Consider the following 19,232-nt stretch of genomic DNA (forward strand, 5'->3'; position numbering starts at 1 on the left):
CAGTCCAACAATTTGTGGAGATTGTTCTAAACACCTTGCTGGTGACCTTCTTCGCCCGGTTGAAAGTCAATGGTATACGTGGCAAGAGGCCTGCCAACAGCACAGTGCACCCCCCACCCCCTACTTTAATTACACCCCCCCCCCCCCCCCCCCCCCCCTCATCTCTCTTATGTATCCCTATCAATGCTGTGGTCCCACTTATAGAGTCCATGTGCCTTAAGCTTAATAATCCCCAAGATACTGCTGGCCACACTTAACCATGGCATTCCAGCTCTATGATAAATATGCCATAGCATGGACTCCAGCTCATCAATATTAATGGCCGTGCTCTGTGCTATGTGGTTTACTATAACCGCCTTGCGCTGACCTGAGTAGGCACCCGTGGAGGTTTAATCATAACGCACTCCGCTCGTGCATTGATAGGTTAATGTACCCTGCAGGATCAATACAGCCTTGAGGATGTCTGGTATAGTACAACAAAAGTTTATAGGCTCAGAGGGGGCTTTAGCAATCTACACAGTCTGACTGCTATGCGCTAAGATCTCAATCTGAGGGGGTAGGTGGGGGAGTTAGCCAAGGTCCTGTGGCTGGAACGATGACTTAAAATGGAAACATGCTAATTTAACCAGTAGCTCATTAGGGAACAGCCCCATGGGCAGTAGATTCTCCAGCTTTTCTTTGGGAAAAGCTGACGCAAAAGATAATTTTCATTTCATTAGGTTCTGAAAGCCAGGCAGAAGATAGAACTGTAAATATTTGCCACTTTTATGTCGTTAACAACTTAAACCATATACACTGTATATACTTAGTTGACTGTGGTCTCCCATGGCTCTATGCTAGGTCCACTCCATTTTTCCCTCTACACCAAATAGCAAATAGCTGATCTACAAGCTTACAACCATATAGCATCCCTCCTCTGGGGATATTCAACAAAAATAGCAGATCTACAAGCTGCCTCACAGAGTGATGAGCTTGTAGATCTGCTATTTTCAGCAAAGAGATTTGGTGTAGTACTGAGCTGACCCCGGTCAAATAAGTATACGTTTACTATGTAGAGGGTTTTATCCACTTTAACACAAAGATGGGTGGGTCTGACCCAGAAATGTATATCGGTTTATTTATTTATTCTTACGGTAAAAATATGCTATTTTCAAAAAGATTAGATTTTGTTCATATTGCCCAGCCCTAATACACCATATTGACTTGTATTAGTAGTAATATTAACCACACACACAAGCACTGTAACGAGTGCATGACACAAATGGGTAAAATTGTGACTGAGGTTGTTGGCTGTTTAATGTGATCTGATCACACCCTGCCGACAATACATGCTGCCTGGCCAAGACTCAGCAGTGGAGGCAGCAAATACCGTACACAGTGAATGTGCCGCTAATCTCCAGAAAATGTCATGCAAATAATTTGAAAATGGATGATTTTCATGCTTCATTTAGAAAACGAAGCAGTAGTTGTCGGAAAATAGCCCTCACTGTGGCAAAATAATACTTCAAAGCCACCAAGGCTATGCTGAGAAAAGTCTGATTTATATTTCATCGTACGACAGCGTATAAATACACTCTTACAAACAATACAAGGAAGCTATTCTCGTATACCTGCATTCATTTATTTTTTAATGGCACCTGCTGGGTTGCTTCATCTTGGTCCTCTGAACCTCCTTGGCGCGGGGGAAGAGTATACCTCTGCAAGGCTACAGAGAAAAACATTTGCTTCCAATGAATAAATGATGAAAGGAAAAGTTGTGCTTGCATTAATTTACAAAGCCATAAAAAAAGAGCCAGAAAATTTCACTGAGTTTTGAGCCAAGTTTTATTTTTTTCCCCCATCGGATCATTTACTTCTCAGCAGGGGGTTTAACAATACTGCTGCCAAAAATAGCATTACTTTGCAGCAGGAAACATCTGAAATGCTGGCTTACAGTGGAATCCTGTAATAATGTATGCCTAGTCACATTATCAAAATTGATGTTTTGATGCAAGGCTTTTGTGCAGTATGTGTTAATCATATTCATAAAATCTATCTAGATATGCATACATCATATATATGATTACATAGAACCATTACAAGCATTGTATTGGCTCTACAAAGTCCTCCTGAGGGTCTGTGACGCTGAGACCTGTAAGGGTCCATTTGGTTCCATTTATACACTCTCAGAGTAAAAAGAACACTTTAGATTTGACTGTGTACCAGTTACTGTTACACTGCAGATGAAGAGAGCACTTTCTCAATCCCCAGAAGACTTGTGGGTATCTGTAGACCAATTGTCTCCTTTACTTTCCTATGTCTGGCAAGAGGCCTTAGAATTCCTGCATCACCCAAGAACTGCTGTCTTGACTTGGAAGCAACTTGGACGATAAATGTAATATTGCGACTATATAGTATATACTGTAGGCTCATTCGTCTTTGAAAGAATGAATACTTTGGTCCATTACCTACTGTAATGCACTATACACTATAGTTAGTAACATCAATGCCTCGATTCTGTGCTTACGTAGGAAAGAGCCACCATCTATCTAATATGTGCACATATTATGTAGTTACATCATTTTGGCACCAACTAGATTACAACCAGTCCCATTAGCCGGGGATGTGCGTTCCCCAAAAACTGTATGTGTAGACTTGAGACCGCACCCGTGACTGCAGATCCCTTAATCCATGACTTGACTATTGTAACTCCCTCCTTACTGGCCTACCGGCATGTGCACTTAAGCCTCTCCAACTGATCCAAAATGCCGCAGCTCGCTTGGTCTTCAACCAGCCAGAATTCTCACATGTCTCCCCCCTGCTCCGCTCCCTGCACTGGCTCCCGGTCGCTGCCCGCACAGAATACAAAACTCTGATGCTGGCATTCAAAGCAACCAAAGGTATGGCTCCGCCATATCTTGCAAGCATGATTGAACCCTACAAACCCTCCCGCGCACTCAGATCAGCCAACGCAGGAAAGCTGGAAGTACCCTCACTAAAAACGCCGGGACAACGCTCCACACATCCCAAACTCTTCTCCCTTCTGGCCCCAAAACTGTGGAATGCACTCCCCGTTGCAATCAGAAGTGCATCATCACTCCCAATCTTCCGCCGTAGTCTGAAAACCCACCTTTTCAGACTCCATCATGGCCCATAGCACTTATCCTACCCCCTTAGATAGCACTTTTTAGACTTAGATAGCATTTGAAACAGACTTATAGCATGTCATGTAGACAGCACAATAATTGCATTGTATGTAGTCATAGCACTTCATAGTACATATGTATAGCATAGTATAGTATATATGTATAGTTTATATGTATAGTGTCATAATATAGATATGTTCTAGTTACGTTCTTAGCTTACGCATGTTTCATGATAAATGCATTTCATATATGTGATGTATTCCCATGCTTTTGTTCTTGCCTAATGTAAATCGCTCTGGATTAAGAGCGTCTGCTAAATGCCTAAATTGTGAATTGTAAATTGCAATAATGCTAATAAAAAGGGAATATGTAACAACGGGATGTGTAAAAAAATCTGCTTCCTCACTACCTGCATGCCAATGGAAATTGGCCTCAGTTGGTCAACCAACTGAGGACAGAGTGCCCAGTTTTTTGCCATTTTATAGGATAGAGGAGGATAGATTCTTCTAATACAATTCTAATTTATACATTTAGCCAGAGTGACTTACAAAGTACAAGGTCAGAATGATGAGCCATCCCTGTTGTTGTCACAACGTGCTGCAATGTGGCATTGTGAGCTTGTAGATCTGCAAATTAAGAAAACAAACAAAACAACTTCTAGAAACGTTTTGCCTATAAATATGATGCCATGCAGGTAAGTGGAAATTAGAGTGCCAAGTCAAAGTTACTAAAGTAAAGTAACTCAATCTAGCCTTGGTTGAGTGGGTTTAGTTGTTGCAACAGTAAATGAAACCACCCCGTTGCTTTCCACTACTAAATTATGATTAATTTGAATAAACATTTTGACATTATTTTCTTGGCAAAGGATATCAGATACGTAATGGAAACTATGATACATCCCATGTGGAAAATTATGTGTGACTATGAAGTATTGCATCACTTAAGAGAAAAAAATCATTAGGTCCTCCAGAGTACAGAGGCAGATCCAAGTTTTCAAGGGTAACGCACAGCCAAACTCAGCCAATATATTATCTCTCACATTAGTCAGTGCTCTGGGAAGTGCTTTACTGCTTTCATTTAGAGAAATACAATATGGCAGGTGTTGATGCATAAATGCAACCCTTGGTCTTATTCCCATGTTTAATTAACCACATTGCAATTAAGCCACTTGCAGACCCATCTCACACCCATTAGAGTATGCAGCTTTTGCTTTTTCATGTCCTAGTTATGTTAGGAGAGAATGTGAGCATGCACACTATGCCCACTTACAGATCTCAGAGAGTATATACAAATGTAACCAAATGGAGTCTAATTCAAACTGACCATTTTACAGTGTAAAATGTCTCAAATAAATAATTATGGTCTGTAGCAAACAGGTTCCTTGTTCTTATAAACAGGATGGTAAAATGTGCCATATGTTATCTGTTCAGAAATGCTCCCTGAATCATCTACTAGGGGGTGAGATCTGCCTGCAGCAACACGTGAAAAACGATTGAGTCACGTGGCCTGTCAGAGGCCTGAGACTTCTTTATTGGCATATGATTGCCTGTCATGAGTCATTGCAGCAACGGTGGATGTTTTTCAATCACATCCGTTGCATGGGAATGCACCGGTCCAACAGATGGCAACATTGCCCTTTAAAAAACTTCAGTAGAACAGGTTACTTGACAATCTGCCAGTAAGGCAGGGGTGCACTGGCAAAACCTCCAAAATAAAGAATCAAATAAAAGAGTAATCTAATGGAGGCACATGCAGTGATGGTGGTGGGACTAATTGTTGCCATGGTGATAGACTTTGAGATAGCACTGTGAGGAAAATATAGAAATAAAAGGGGCCAGTGGACAAAATGGAAGAGGGAGAGGAGAAGAGAGGAGGTGTTAGAATGTTTCTTGTGAGACAAAGACAAAGAATGGTGTGACCCTATAATATAGGGTGAATTCAATGTCGTCCACTCAATTCAGTGCAGTAAATACCTTTCGATTAATTTATTTAAACACTGGCTTTAATCCATCCTCATTCAGCAGTTCTTACTCCACAATTATCTGCGTTGTGAAATTGATTTTTCCTACCCCAGGTCACCATCACCAAGGTTATTGCTTGTTCGGATATTTTGTCTGTTTTTTTTCCTCCTCCTCCTCCTCCTCCTTCTTCTTCTTCTTTTTTTTATTCCCTGTGAAATATTTTCACTTTGCATTTTGAAAGCTTTTCCTAAAAAGAAACTTTCCCTTCTAAAAGAAACACTGCTGTTGCCTCCAACGACTTTAATGTATTCGCTTCACGTAAAGCCTACAGGGTAGGAAGGGAAGGCGGATAAGAATGGTTACAGTGCGTTTTAACTCTCTTTGCACGAGTCCTCCCAAAAGGGGCGACCCTGTGGGGGTACCGTACACGCTCCAGTGTCTGTCAGAGGAAAGTGGATTTTACCTGGTATCATTTCCACTCTGCAGGATCTCTCTATCCATTCAGTTCTCTCTCAAATCTCTCATCAGTATAGAAGGTGTGTGTGTGTGTGTGTGTGTGTGTGTGTGTGTGTGTGTGTGTGTGTGTGTGTGTGTGTGTGTGTGTGTGTGTGTGTGTGTGTGTTCGCATGCATGCACGCGTGCATGTAAGCGTGTGTGTGTGGGGTAGAAATTCAGTAGATTCTTTATTAGTCTGTTAACCACTTTAAACCTGCTGTCCCCGTTTTTCACATTATAGCCGAACATCGAAAAGTTTAGAAAATTGCGAAAAAGCAGGGCTTTGATCAGGCTACTTCTGTGTTGAATTGTGTTTGTTTGAGTGTTTGTTTGTTTGTGTGTTTGTATGTGTGTGTGTGCGTGCGTGCGTGCGTGGCTCCATCAGCACAGCGTGCGTGTGTGCACGTGTTGGGTGTGTGCGTGCACGTGTCGGGTATGTGTGCATGGAGGTGTGCATGCGTACGTAACGTATGCAGTGTCTAGCAACACTGAACAATGCTTCCGGACAGCCAGTGCTGAATCAGTGTCGTTGGTATCTGTGTTGTACTACTGTAGCTATACAGACAACTGGCCACAGGCTGTTGCATCAGCCCTTCCTTCTATTTAACGGGACAATGCAGTGAACGTGCATTGTATACTAGTGAAAGAGACTTACAGAAAGACCAGACAAAAAAACGCAAAGCAGACTGACGGAGGAAAGAGAGAGAGAGAGAAAGAAAGAAAAACCGAGCAAAGTATAAAGAGGCACAGATGCCCCTCATTTCAACAGCACGACATCACCTGCAACTCTTTGTTAAAAACAAAAAGGCAGGCTAATCCCAATTTCCCCATGGTCAAGGTCAGCTCTTTAATAAGGCAGATATGAATCATTTCCAGATTCATATTTCCCCTCTGTGCTATCTGGGACTCAGCAGTACAGGTGTGTCATGCTCTAACACATGGGAAATGGAGGTTTTGTGGCAAACGCTGCAGCGTGTCACAGTGCTGTGTGTCATATGACAAGCTAAGCGATAAGGGGGGGGGGGGGCTGGGATTGCAGATAAGGCCTCCTCACATTTGGACTGAACAGTGTCACACTACTAACTAGTACTAATAACAAGTCTGTCTAGTACTGAGTCGGTGACTCCATTTGTGCCTTAGAATAACATTGTCAAGTTCTGTTTTCTTCTACCAAGATGGCTAAAAACTTGGCACTGAGACAGCTGTGAAATTTAACATTATGCATTTAGTATTATTGTGCAGGAGATTGATTGATTGAAGAATGTATTAACAGATTGGAGAATTACAGTACATTTCAAGCACAACTCAATACAAAACTGTTAACCGTGGATGACACCATAAAGCATTACACTTGTTTACAATAGGGTCCACCATGTTCAATTCATCATAACATTTAGAGGCGTACAAATAGAGAAGGTAACTCTGTAAAACTGTCGCTTGTCACCTGTTTTTCATCGCTGATACCACAACAAGGAAATGAGGGCTGTTTTGTCGTTTGCCAGAAAGAAGCTTGTAGATCTGTTATTTTCGGTGAAAGTTTCCCCCAGAATACGGATGCTGGGTTTAATTTTAGATTTCTTTGCTATTCAAAAATAGCAGATCTTCAAGCTCATATCACACCACAAAGTGACAATTAGAACAATCTGGAAAGCTTGTGCAAATCATTGAATATATGTAGCCTATAGTTTTAAAGTGAACATTTTAACTCAAATCTTGCTTCTGGGGGTCCCTGGAACAAAATATTTTGAGGTGGGGATCCACTCAAATGCATATAATTTGGGGGTCCTCGACATGAAAAGGTTTCAGCACAGGCACGTCGCTAAGGGTACGCGCAATGCGCATAATGCGTAGGGCAACACGTCGCCAGGGGCAACACAATGAGCGAGGCAGCAAACCCCCTTTTTATTTTTTTCACGTGTTCCTCCTGCAACGCTACTTGCGTAAGTTGCGTGCCTCCACTACACCACGGTGCTCTGCTCTGACACAGCTGTAGTTGCCCTCCCTCTCTCTCCCGTCTCCACCGTCTGGTAGTAGCAGAGTCACGTGTATACTGTCAACATTATTGTCTCCACCAGGCCGAAGGCATGGGGAGAGAGTATGTTTGTCTCCACCAGGCCGAAGGCATGGGGAGAGAGTATGTTTTGCACTCCGTCCGTGTGTGTGTGTGTCCTTCCGTCCGTCCTTCTGTCCGTCCGTTATCAGCTAATCTCCGGCACCGTTGGCCCGATCAATGCCAAACTTTGCACACACACTCCCTGGATGCCAACGATGAACCTCTGCCCCACATTTTCCAGAACGGCCTGTTATAGCGCCACCATGAGGCAGCTTTTCACATTGTTTACCTAAAACTGCACCGATCTGCGTGATACGTTGCATGCACACTCCCTAGAGGCCAAGGACAAACCTTTGACCTGCATTTTCCGCATCTGCCTTTTATAGCGCCACCAGGAGGCCGACTTTTGTAAAACACATTTTTTGATATTACTCCTCCAGATTCTGTCCAAAAATCTCACAAATCGTTACACAGTATCTCTATGGTCATGTGCTCAAGTCGGATCTGTCCGATATTTCATATTCCATCCTAATTGGCTATAATTGGCTTTCACAGTTTGCAAGATTGCCCCGTTTTGAACAAAAGCCTCAAATCATTAACGCAGCATGCAATTTACGTGAAATCTTTCACACATTTTCTTACTAGGCTGAGGAATATATCCCACCCTTTTCACATTGGCCTGTTATAGCGCCACCAACAGGTTGATTTTTGCAAAACACATTTTTGGAACAAAATGCTTAAAAAACATGTTTATATTAATCCTAAACATTTTGCCAAACATCTCACACAGTCCTATCCTCCTGGTGGAGACCTGTGCCCAGAAGGGCACTTTTTCTAGTTTGCACTCCGTCCGTGTGTGTGTGTGTGTGTGTCCGTCCGTCCTTCCTTCCGTCCGTCCGTTACCAGCTAATCTCCGGCACCGTTAACCCGGTCGATGCCAAACTTTGCACACACACTCCCTGGATGCCATGATGAACCTCTGCCCCACATTTTCCAGAACGGCCTGTTATAGCGCCACCATGAGGCAGCTTTTCAAATTGTTTACCTAAAACTGCACCGATCTGTGTGAAACGTTGCATGCACACTCCCTAGAGGCCAAGGACAAACCGTTGACCTGCATTTTCCGCATCTGCCTTTTATAGCGCCACCAGGAGGCCGACTTTTGTAAAACACATTTTTTGATATTACTCCTTCAGATTCTGTCCAAAAATCTCACAAATCGTTACACAGTATCTCTATGGTCATGTGCTCAAGTCGGATCTGTCCGATATTTCATATTCCATCCTAATTGGCTATAATTGGCTTTCACAGTTTGCAAGATTGCCCCGTTTTGAACAAAAGCCTCCAATCATGAACGCAGCATGCAATTTACGTGAAATCTTTCACACATTTTCTTACTAGGCTGAGGAATATATCCCACCCTTTTCACATTGGCCTGTTATAGCGCCACCAACAGGTTGATTTTTGCAAAACACATTTTTGGAACAAAATGCCTCAAAAACATGTTTATATTAATCCTAAACATTTTGCCAAACATCTCACACAGTCCTATCCTCCTGGTGGAGACCTGTGCCCAGAAGGGCACTTTTTCTAGTTTTGTTTTGAAACAAAAGCGCAGCCGGTTACAAGAGAAGGACATAAAATGAAGGAAACAGACGTTTAGTTGAGGCTCCAGCATGATGCATCACTTGCAAATGTGCAGGTGTGTTGATGTGTTCATTATTTTACTAACATTAGGACAAGTGGCGAAGTAGAAACGTGGAGAGCAGATAGTGTGTTTTGGACAAACAGGCTAGCATTGGTGTTGATTTGTGTCAAATGGAGTCTGTATGGCTGAAGATAAATGAACACATGACGTCGGTGGGAGAGGAGTTATTGTGTGTTTTGGACAAACACTGTGGTGTTGATTTGTGTCAGCTGAAGCTTCATGTGTTGCCTTGCATGCTGTGTGCTACTATGAGTCTGTCACTCACTTTGAGTGATTTATGGCTTGTCTTTCTGTTAAAATCCAAATATGTTAACTTAAGAACTCTGGACATATTAGGACATTGTTTATTAACTGTGTACATGTGTAGCCTATTGTATGTCAGACTGTATGTCTGTCACCCCACAGTCACAGACCGAATTTTGTTATTATCACACAGTGATTATAGCCAGTTTAACTTGCACATATATTGTGGTTTAATATCGTGGTGGTTTCTAAGTATGTGTAGCCCAGGGAGGTAGACATTGGCGATCGGATCTTGCATTATAGAAGGGTCGGTGTCAGGGAAAAAACTGTCCACATTTTGCAGCCAGGTGTGCGAAGCACGCTCCAGGGTGGGGGGGAGGTTGGGGGCAACCTAATGTAAGTCGCTCTGGATTAAGAGCATCTGCTAAATGCCTAAATTGTAAATTGTAACCAGAAGATACAGTTGTGCTTAGGGCAACAAAAGCGTCAGCTACAGCCCTGTTTCAGCACCACTGATTTAGCAACATACGTTCTTCAGAAAACTGTTAGGAATTAGAAGACATTTTGTAGAATCGGCCTCAGGTCTTAATGGGTTAAGTGGTTAAGTCTATTATACGGTGTAGTGTAGTAGGACAACCCCAATGTAGGCAGATTTCATTTGGCTCATTGACGTAATGGAACATCACACAGGCTGTGAGCAACTTGGCTCATAGTGTACCTCCTGAAATATCTAGTGGCTCACACCACTGCCATGGACACAGAACGCTTGTCAGGGAGCTAATGTGTTGAGTATAAATGCCCAAAGGTATGAGCCATGAGCCAAAGCTTGTCTAACGCAGTATAACCACCCATACGGTTGAGTGGAGTCCCTCAGGGCTCTATACCAGTGTATTTTCCGTTTTCAGTTGTGAGCTTGTGGATCGGCTATTTTCAGCGAATGCTTTCCACACAACACGGATACTGTGGTTTAAGTGGTGAAACTAGGCTTCATTGTCAGAGAGCACTGTGAAGCTCTGAGTTGTGTTGCTAATTGGCTCTGCATTTCCAGCCATTTTAATTCCAATAAGCCAAAACGTAAAGTGGGCTGTTATAGCGCCACCATGAGGCCAACCGATAACATTATAAGTTAATTCATTTTAGTAATTATTATGAACCTACCCTCCAAGTATATAGTGCTTTAGTGCTTATAGTCTCAGAGGAAAAATACTTGAATGTGATTTATTTTCCCATTCATGTCAATGGGGAAATTTAATGCACGAATAAATTAAACTATACAACATTTCTCTTAGCAAAATACAAGCACATCATTTTCCGGTCTATTTGACATATGGCTCAAGTGCGTACAGTGACAGTCAAAACTGTGGGACTTGTAGTCCGGCAAAGTTTAGTCTTACTCCAGTAAAATAATTATAATAAAGTGTTACAATTACAATAGTCTGGTTGACCACACTAATAATAATAATAATAATAATAATAATTATTATTATTATTATTATTATTATTATTATTATGTAAGTACCGTATTCTCTTTTTCATTTTTGTCTCCACCAGGCCGAAGGCATGGGGAGAGAGTATGTTTTGCACTCCGTCCGTGTGTGTGTGTGTGTCCTTCCTTCCTTCCTTCCTTCCGTCCTTCCGTCCGTCCGTTATCAGCTAATCTCCGGTACCGTTGGCCCGATCCATGCCAAACTTTGCACACACACTCCATGGATGCCAACGATGAACCTCTGCCCCAAATATTCCTCAACAGCCTGTTATAGCGCCACCATGAGGCCGATTTAGGCAAAACACATTTCTGTAGATTACTCGTACACATTTTATCCATACATCACACAATTCGGTATACACTATCTCCATAGTCATGTGATCAACACAGATCTGCACAATTTCACATCTTCCATCCTGATTGGCTAATATTGGCTTCCAAAGCTCACATGATTGGTCCGTTTCGAACAAAATGCCACAAACACAGTGTGCAATTTCCGTGAAATTATACACGCACATTTCCACTAGGCCGAGGACGACATGCCACTCATTCTTTTCCAAATCAGCCTCATGGTGGCGCTATAACAGGCCAATTCCTGTTTTTAGCTATAACTTCATCAATCTGTATACTCACTCCCTAGAGGCCATGGAAAAACATTGTCCCTGCATCCCTCCACATCTGCCGGTTATAGCGCCACCATGAGGCCGATTTCTGCTAAACACATTGCTTATGTTAGTCGCACAGATTTCATCCAAATCTCACGCAAATCGGTACACATGATCTCTGTAGTCATGTGATCAAGACGAGTCTGTTGGATTTATCAGATTCTACACTGATTGGCTAACATTGCCTTCTAAAGTTTTCAGGAGTGGCCCGTTTCGTTCAAAATGATGCACATGTCCTGCTCATCCACAATTCTATCCTCAGAGATTCTATGAGTGATCTGGCTCTGCATTTCCTCAACAAAATGAAGATTTTTTTTGCAAAAAACAAACTATATTACTCCTAAACATTTTGCCAAACATCACACACACACTCCTATCCTATCCTGGTGGAGACCTGTGCCCAGAAGGGCACTTTTTCTAGTTGCATGTGTAGCCCATTGAATACAAGTCATGCATACTTTACATTACTGCGGACAATTTTTCAAAGCATACCATAGCATAGCTTTTACGATTCTGGAATAGGTACTTAAATGCAGACAGACTGTATTTTGATTGCTTTCCAGCTGCATAGCGCTGTGAAGCGTGTTTGTCATGTCAAGCACTACTGTGGCCTGGACTGGTTCCCCTATATGTTCAGGACAATTTGCAGCTCACCTCAACTCTCAGGCTTGTGTTAAATTGATTGTCACGTTTGTGTTTGCGTTTGTGTGTCTAAGTGCATTTTTATGCATGTAATATGCATTTACCGGTATGTGTGTAGCCTACTGTACGTGTGTGCATTGAAGTGCGTGTGTGCCAGATTGTGTGTTTCTCGTAAGCTTAAGCCAGGCAGCTGTGAGAGACTCGACGTAATAGCAATCAAGCAAGACTTCATTAAAATGTAAATTCTATCCAAGCCCCTTGTGGGTCTTTATAGTGTTTTCCAAAATAACCAAGCGAGGGCCTATACTGAGGACTTATGTATGATCTAATCTGTGTTTTTTCGGTTGAAACCTCACTGCTAGCGGAAGTGGCGAGCATCTGATTTAGAGGGAACAGAGCACTTGACTTACCCATGGCTGGCCGGCTTTCAGTCCATCCCGCTTTTACTGTTTGTTTGCTTTTCAAGAGCACCCCACAAAGCTAATTAGACAGCTGGTGTTGAGCCAATTTGTGTCCCTCAGCCTGTTGTTTACCCACTTTTTGCATAATGCAGACTTGATTGCTGACACGGTACAATACTGCTACATGTCACAAGTGGCCATTTGGTATATTTTCCCTGGCCTTGCCGGAATGGCGGAATGTAGGACTGTCTAGGTTTGCGGAGGCATGTGCCGTCAGTATGTGCTGATTGCGCCCAAAGCTCTCATCAGATGGCAATTAAGTCAATAATTAACCACCAATCAGCGGCGACGACTACAGGGCTGCCTGGGAGCTGGAGCACCCCTGAACAAAATAGGAACACAAATTAGCACCCCTGAGCTTCCCTCCCCCATGACTGTGGGTTTGTCACGTAGTCACACCTTTATGGGCACAGGCATGCAAATGCTAATATTGTGGCTTTTGTTTTAACCTGCCAGGTAGAGTATAAAAGTTGCAGTACAGTAGCCACTTGTCCACAATGAAGTACCCAACGGGGGGGGGGGCATTCAATCAACACCATTCAATCAACACCAATCAACTATTTCATTCATTCTATTCCAATACGGTTGATCAAGCCTGGAGTTTCACACTTCCAGGCCCTGAGGCTTCATTCACACGTACCAAACACCAATCAAGCAATGTTTGGTCGTTTTTTTGGGCCACCACAATGCTTTTCCAATGGGAGTCACATGGTTTGATCAAACATTTGTGTTTGATTGCTGATTGCTGATTGCTCCACCCTCATCAAACAAAAATGTTTGGTCAAACCATGTGACTCCCATTGAAAATGAATTGGAGCAGCAATCAAACAGCAATCATCATCATTTGATGAGGGGGGAGCAATCAGCAATCAGCGATCAAACACGTTTGATCAAACCATGTGACTCCCATTGGAAAAGCATTGTGGTGGCCCAAAAAAACCAAACCAAACATTGCTTGATTGGTGTTTGGTACGTGTGAATGAGGCCTAGGTAAACAGAACAGCACAATCCCGATTCATGTCGGACCCCAATCAGAGTGCACTTGTTTGAGCCAGAAAACCCCAGACCACAGCAAATCTACTGAATGTTAATTTTAAGGGACACTTGTTAAAGGACACCCTTTTTGCAAATATATGTTAATGACGTTTAGAAGATTTAGAACACTTTCCTGGGGGTCTTTATGTGTGCAATATGTGGTTTAAGATATTTTAGATTTTAGCAGTGAGCCCAGTGTCTCTGATGTCATCGACACTGGGCTCACTTCCGTCCTGGACTACAATTCCCATAATGCTTTGGTGCACTGCTCCTCCTTGTGGATTGGGGGAGGGCTGTCTTGAGACAACATGTAGTCCAGGAAGTAAGTGAGCCCAGTCATAGACATATAAACGTTCAGCGCATAGACATATATACATAGACGCCTCATTTGCCGCTGCAGTTCATTGGAGCGACGTGTATCCCAATGAAGGCGGAAGTGCAGTGCTGAAGGCTTTTTTTTTTTTTAACAAATCTTTATAACAGTCATGACAATATACATTACAAAACAAGACAAACAAACACAAACAACAAAGTTATTAACAATACAACATCAGAGCCAGGGGGGATTAGATTACTAACAGAAAACATTAAAAGAGTGAACACAAAGCAACAGTTCTCCGCAGCTTTCTTATTTAGAAGTGCTGAAGGCATTTGCTGAAGGCGACTGCGTCGCTGCCCGAGTGACGTCACTCATGTGAATCCTCCATGTCTCTCGCTGTCACTCAAGTGACTACTGGCCAATCACAGCGCGTCTTTTCCGGGACTTATGTTACGCACGCGGAAGCTTGACAAGCTTCCGCTTTGCTTCCGCTATTCTTCGCAAGGAATGTCGGGAAAATAGTGCCTTCAATTTTGACACACGCCTCAGAGCCGGAAGGGGCGTCTATGTATATATGTCTATGGTTCAGCGTATGTGCTCAAGGGAGGGCAAAACATTCCCAAGATTCCTTGCAAAGCACCGCAGAAGCATGAGTGTGTGTCACAGAGCGCATGTTCGGGTCTGTAAGTCCCGGAAAAGATGCAATGTGATTGGCCAGTAATCACTTGAGTGGCAGCGTGACGTAACGTGCCTTAATTCCACACTTCCGGCGTACTTCCTTCCCCAGTGTAAATTCTGCCCCTCCTTCAACACACATCGCTCCAACGAACTGGTCAATGAGGCATCTATTTTTTAAATATCTATGAGCCCAGTGTCCATGGCATCAGAGACACTGGGCTCACTGCTAAAATCTAAAAGATCTAAAACCACATATTAGACACATGAAGACCCCCAGGAAAGTGTTCTAAATCTTCTAAACATATATTTTTTTGCAAAAAGGGTGAAGTTTCCCTTTAAAAGTTCAGGTTTTTTGGGTGCAATTAGCCGTTCGCCAAGCAGTTTAATAGTAAATATTAGAAATAAAAATAGGCTCTCATTGACTTCCATTGTAACGGGGAAACAGCTCTCAAAGTCAGTCTTTAGCACATAAGCAAACACAACAAAAGCTGATTCTGACAGCAGGAAAACTCATGCCGTATTATTTTCGTCTTTTGATAGATTTATAAAGTATTTTGGTTGGAGATATACAGTGAAGTGGTTCTGCGGTGTTCCCAACTCTCGTTTGTAAACAAGTCGCCTGCTGTTTGAGATGCACCCAGCTGCATGCAGCCTCGCTGACGAGCAGTCCCAGACATTTCACCTAAAGTAAACATGTTCATTGTGTATGGTTTTTAGCGACAAGCGGACAAGATCAAATAAGTTTGTTTACATCCAACGCATTCCAATAATACGCTTCAGGAGTGGGTGTACAGATTTGGACCAATCAGATCGTTTTGTTGGAATACCTATCGGATCTTCTTTCCACACAAACTAGTCAAAACAAGACAACGTTGACAATTTTTATTAAAAATAAAACTGCATGAGTTTTCCTGATGTCATAAACGGTCAGAATCAGCTTTTGTTGTGTTCGCTTATGTGCTAAAAGAGTGACTTTGAGAGCTGTTTTCCCGTTACAATGGAAGTCTATGAGAGCCTATTTTTATTTCTAATATTTACTATTAACTGCACAACGGAGCGAAATAATTCATGGAATGGACTAGTTTGCTCATAACAAGGTAAGAAAACAAACCCTCTTTCTGAGGTCCACACATGCTACAGCAAATATATTTATTGACACTGCTTAACCATTTTGACCAGCATTGAAAGCTTGACCAGGATCCTTACCTATAGTAACCGTCGCTAACGTGGTATTGGCCAAGAACGGCCTTGGGTGGGACTTAGCGAACGGCTAATTGAGCTCAGAAAACATAAAGTTCCAGACCCACAGGACCACGTTCAGGGTGCCGGCCCGGTTCCGGAAAGCTGCCCCACGTCCGAAACAGTAGAGAAATGAGAGAGTTACCATGTGGGGGTCTCCGGGGGTCCACGGGGAGTCCTCGGGGGGTCCCCGGAACATTGTGTTACCGTGTGGGGGTCCCTCTACTGTACCCTCTACTGTACTGTACTGTCACTGTACTGTACTGGCACACCCGAAATCATCATATATACAGTTAATATGTGCGTGTGTGTGTTAGGTTGCGCACAGGTGGTGAAAAACAGCCATGCTGTTTTCGTGCTCAGCCACCTAGCCACCCAGCCACACACATAGCTCCGTAAAAGAGAGCTTTAAAAATCATGCTTGGGTCACTGGAACATTTTGTTATTTTAATGCTAGCTTGAAGATTTCTGTTCCACAATGAATTACTATGAGTCTGCTATGACACAAATTGTTTAGTATGCAATTATTTGAGTTAATCTCAACTTTTCAAACAACTTTATTAATCCCACTAGGGGCAATTTGATTCGAGTTTTGAATCTAACCCATGAAAAGCGTTGACAATAATGTATAGGCTACAATGAAACATAGTAGTAGCAGTTAAGCAGACAGATGCTTGGAGGGATGAATATTGTGAAAGTATTGTGTTGTCTTTAACAAGACGGGGTATAATAATGGGTATAGCTTCTATGTGGATCTCTGACCTCATCTGGCCTGCCTGTGATGCCAATCATCTTCATCTACAATGTATATGCCATTACTCCATATTTGTCAAACGTTCAGAACAGTCCTACTGCCATTGACTTCTATTATTAAAGTTAAAGATCTCCTTTTGCCTTATTCCTAGGCTGTTAGAGGCCACCACAATGAGTGAGTGGATCATCCTATTTCTGTTTTCTGCATCTTACTCAGTCACTATAGCAATTTTGCTGGTACCCTTCTGTAACAAATCACTCCTGACATTTCTTCACCTTCCGTTCCAACCTACTGGCACTCTCTTCTTCATCTCTCTTCCGCACCTATTACTTTGGTCAGTTGACCGCAGGTATTTAAACTCCTTCACCTTCACCACCTCTACGCCTTGTATCCACACCGTTCCACTGTCCGCCCACTCATCTATCTTTCTTGCTCCTGCTGACTTTCATTCCTCTTCTCTCCATTGCATACCCACACCTTTCCCTCCTACATACTGTATCTACATATCATAATGTCATCCACAAACATCATAGTAAATTGCCCTGCCTGTTCTTATTCTTATTAATTGAAGTTAAAGATGAAACATTTAAAAAATATATTATTTAATTTAAATGTAAAAATTACAAATTCTTCTTCTTTTCCTTCCAGCGTTTCCCTTCAGGGGTCGCCACAGCGAATCATCTGCCTCCATTTCACCCTGTCCTCTGCCTGCTCTTCTCTCACACCAACTAACTTCATGTCCTCTTTCACTACATCCATACATCTTCTCTTTGGTCTTCCTCTAGGCCTCCTGCCTGGCAGTTCCAACCTCAACATCCTTCTACCGATATACTTATTATCCCTCCTCTGTACATGTCCAAACCATCTCAGTCTGGCCTCTCTGGCGTTATCTCCAAAACATCTGACATGCACTGTCCCTCTGATGTCCTCGTTCCTGATCCTATCCATCCTTGTTACTCCCAGAGAGAACCTCAACATTTTTGTCTCTGCTACCTCCAGCTCTGCTTCCTGTCTTTTCCTCAGTGCGACTGTCTCTAAACCATACAACGTAGCTGGTCTCACCACCGTCTTGTACACCTTCCCTTTCATTCTTGCTGATACTTTCCTATTACACATCACACCTGACACTTTTCTACACCCATTCCAACCTGCTTGCACTCGTTTCGTCACCTCTTTTCCACACTCTCCATTGCTCTGAAATGTTGACCCTAACTACTTATAGTCCTCCACCTTCTTTACGTTTACTCCCTGTAAACTCACTGTTCCACTTGGGTTCCTCTCATTCACACACATGTATTCTGTTTTGCTGCAGGTAACCTTCCTTCCTCTCCTTTCCAGGGCATATCTCCACCTCTCTAGATTTCCCTCTACCTGCACTACAGATCACAATGTCATCTGCAAACATCCATGGGGATTCCTGCCTAACCTCATCTGTCAGTCTGTCCATCACCATGAAAGAGACACAAACAAGAAAGGGCTCAGTGCTGAACCTTGATGCAGACCCACTTCCACGTTGAAGTCCTCTGTCACACCGATAGCACACCTCACCACTGTCTTACAACGTCCATACATGTCCTGCACCACTCTAACATACTTCTCTGTCACTCCATACTTCCTCATACCACAGTTCCTCTCTCAATGCTTTCTCTAGATCTACAAAGACACAATGCAGCTCCCTCTGGCCTCTGCACGTTACCCTTGTTCTTACAAAGACACAATGCAGCTCCCTCTGGCCTCTGCACGTTACCCTTGTTCTTACAAATCAGCACCAGCACACTTCTCCATTCCTCAGGCATCCTCTCATTCTCTGAGATCCTGTTGAACGACCTAGTCAAAGGTTCTACGGCCACCTCTCCTAGACACTTCCATACCTCTACGGGTATGTCATCAGTTCTACGGCCACCTCTCCTAGACACTTCCATACCTCTACGGGTATGTCATCAGGAGGACCAACTGCCTTTACACACTTCATCCTCACTGATCTTTGCAAATTCCTGGTTCACCACGGTTACCTCTTCTTTAAAAAATTAAAAAAAGAAACCCATGCAACCCATTTTTTCACCCAGTGTCAATTATCTAATGTAATCCTGGGCGCTACACTTCCTCTGTCAACCTGGGGAGGGCAGTGGACTGACCTCATGCTTCCTTCTATGCATGAGGAGTCCAAGCCTGACAGGGGGGAGTTTCCCTGGCCGGACGTAGCGAGTGGAAGGAACACATTATTCTGACCAGTTCCTTTCCCCTCCATCAGGCGGGGAGGTAGTTTAGAGACCAGGATTACTGCATGTTTTTTGTGAGGGTACCTACCCTAGGGGACACGGGGAGAACATGCAAACTCCACACAGAAAGGCCCTTTCGCCAACCCCGC

At 43.0% G+C, this 19,232-nt stretch overlaps 1 protein-coding gene across 3 annotated transcripts in view; it reads right to left on the minus strand.

Annotated features, from left to right (window-relative positions):
* The window catches only part of sncb (synuclein, beta), a 312,664-nt gene that overhangs the window by 41,414 nt on the left and 252,018 nt on the right, over nt 1-19,232 (minus strand). The window contains exons 4-5 of one of the 3 annotated variants that reach the window (XM_079499911.1): nt 3,674-3,751; nt 1,611-1,705 (exon numbers count right to left, since the gene is read on the minus strand). The exons of 1 other annotated variant lie outside the window; for it this stretch is intronic. The gene's annotated coding sequence lies outside the window, so the exon portion shown is untranslated. The remainder of the gene's footprint in view (nt 1-1,610; nt 1,706-3,673; nt 3,752-19,232) is intronic. One more of the 3 variants, XM_079499912.1, reaches the window with a different exon arrangement.

The sequence above is a fragment of the Electrona antarctica genome, assembly GCF_951216825.1.
Source record: "Electrona antarctica genome assembly, chromosome: 1".
In the NCBI taxonomy this organism is placed as follows: Eukaryota; Metazoa; Chordata; class Actinopteri; order Myctophiformes; family Myctophidae; genus Electrona; species Electrona antarctica.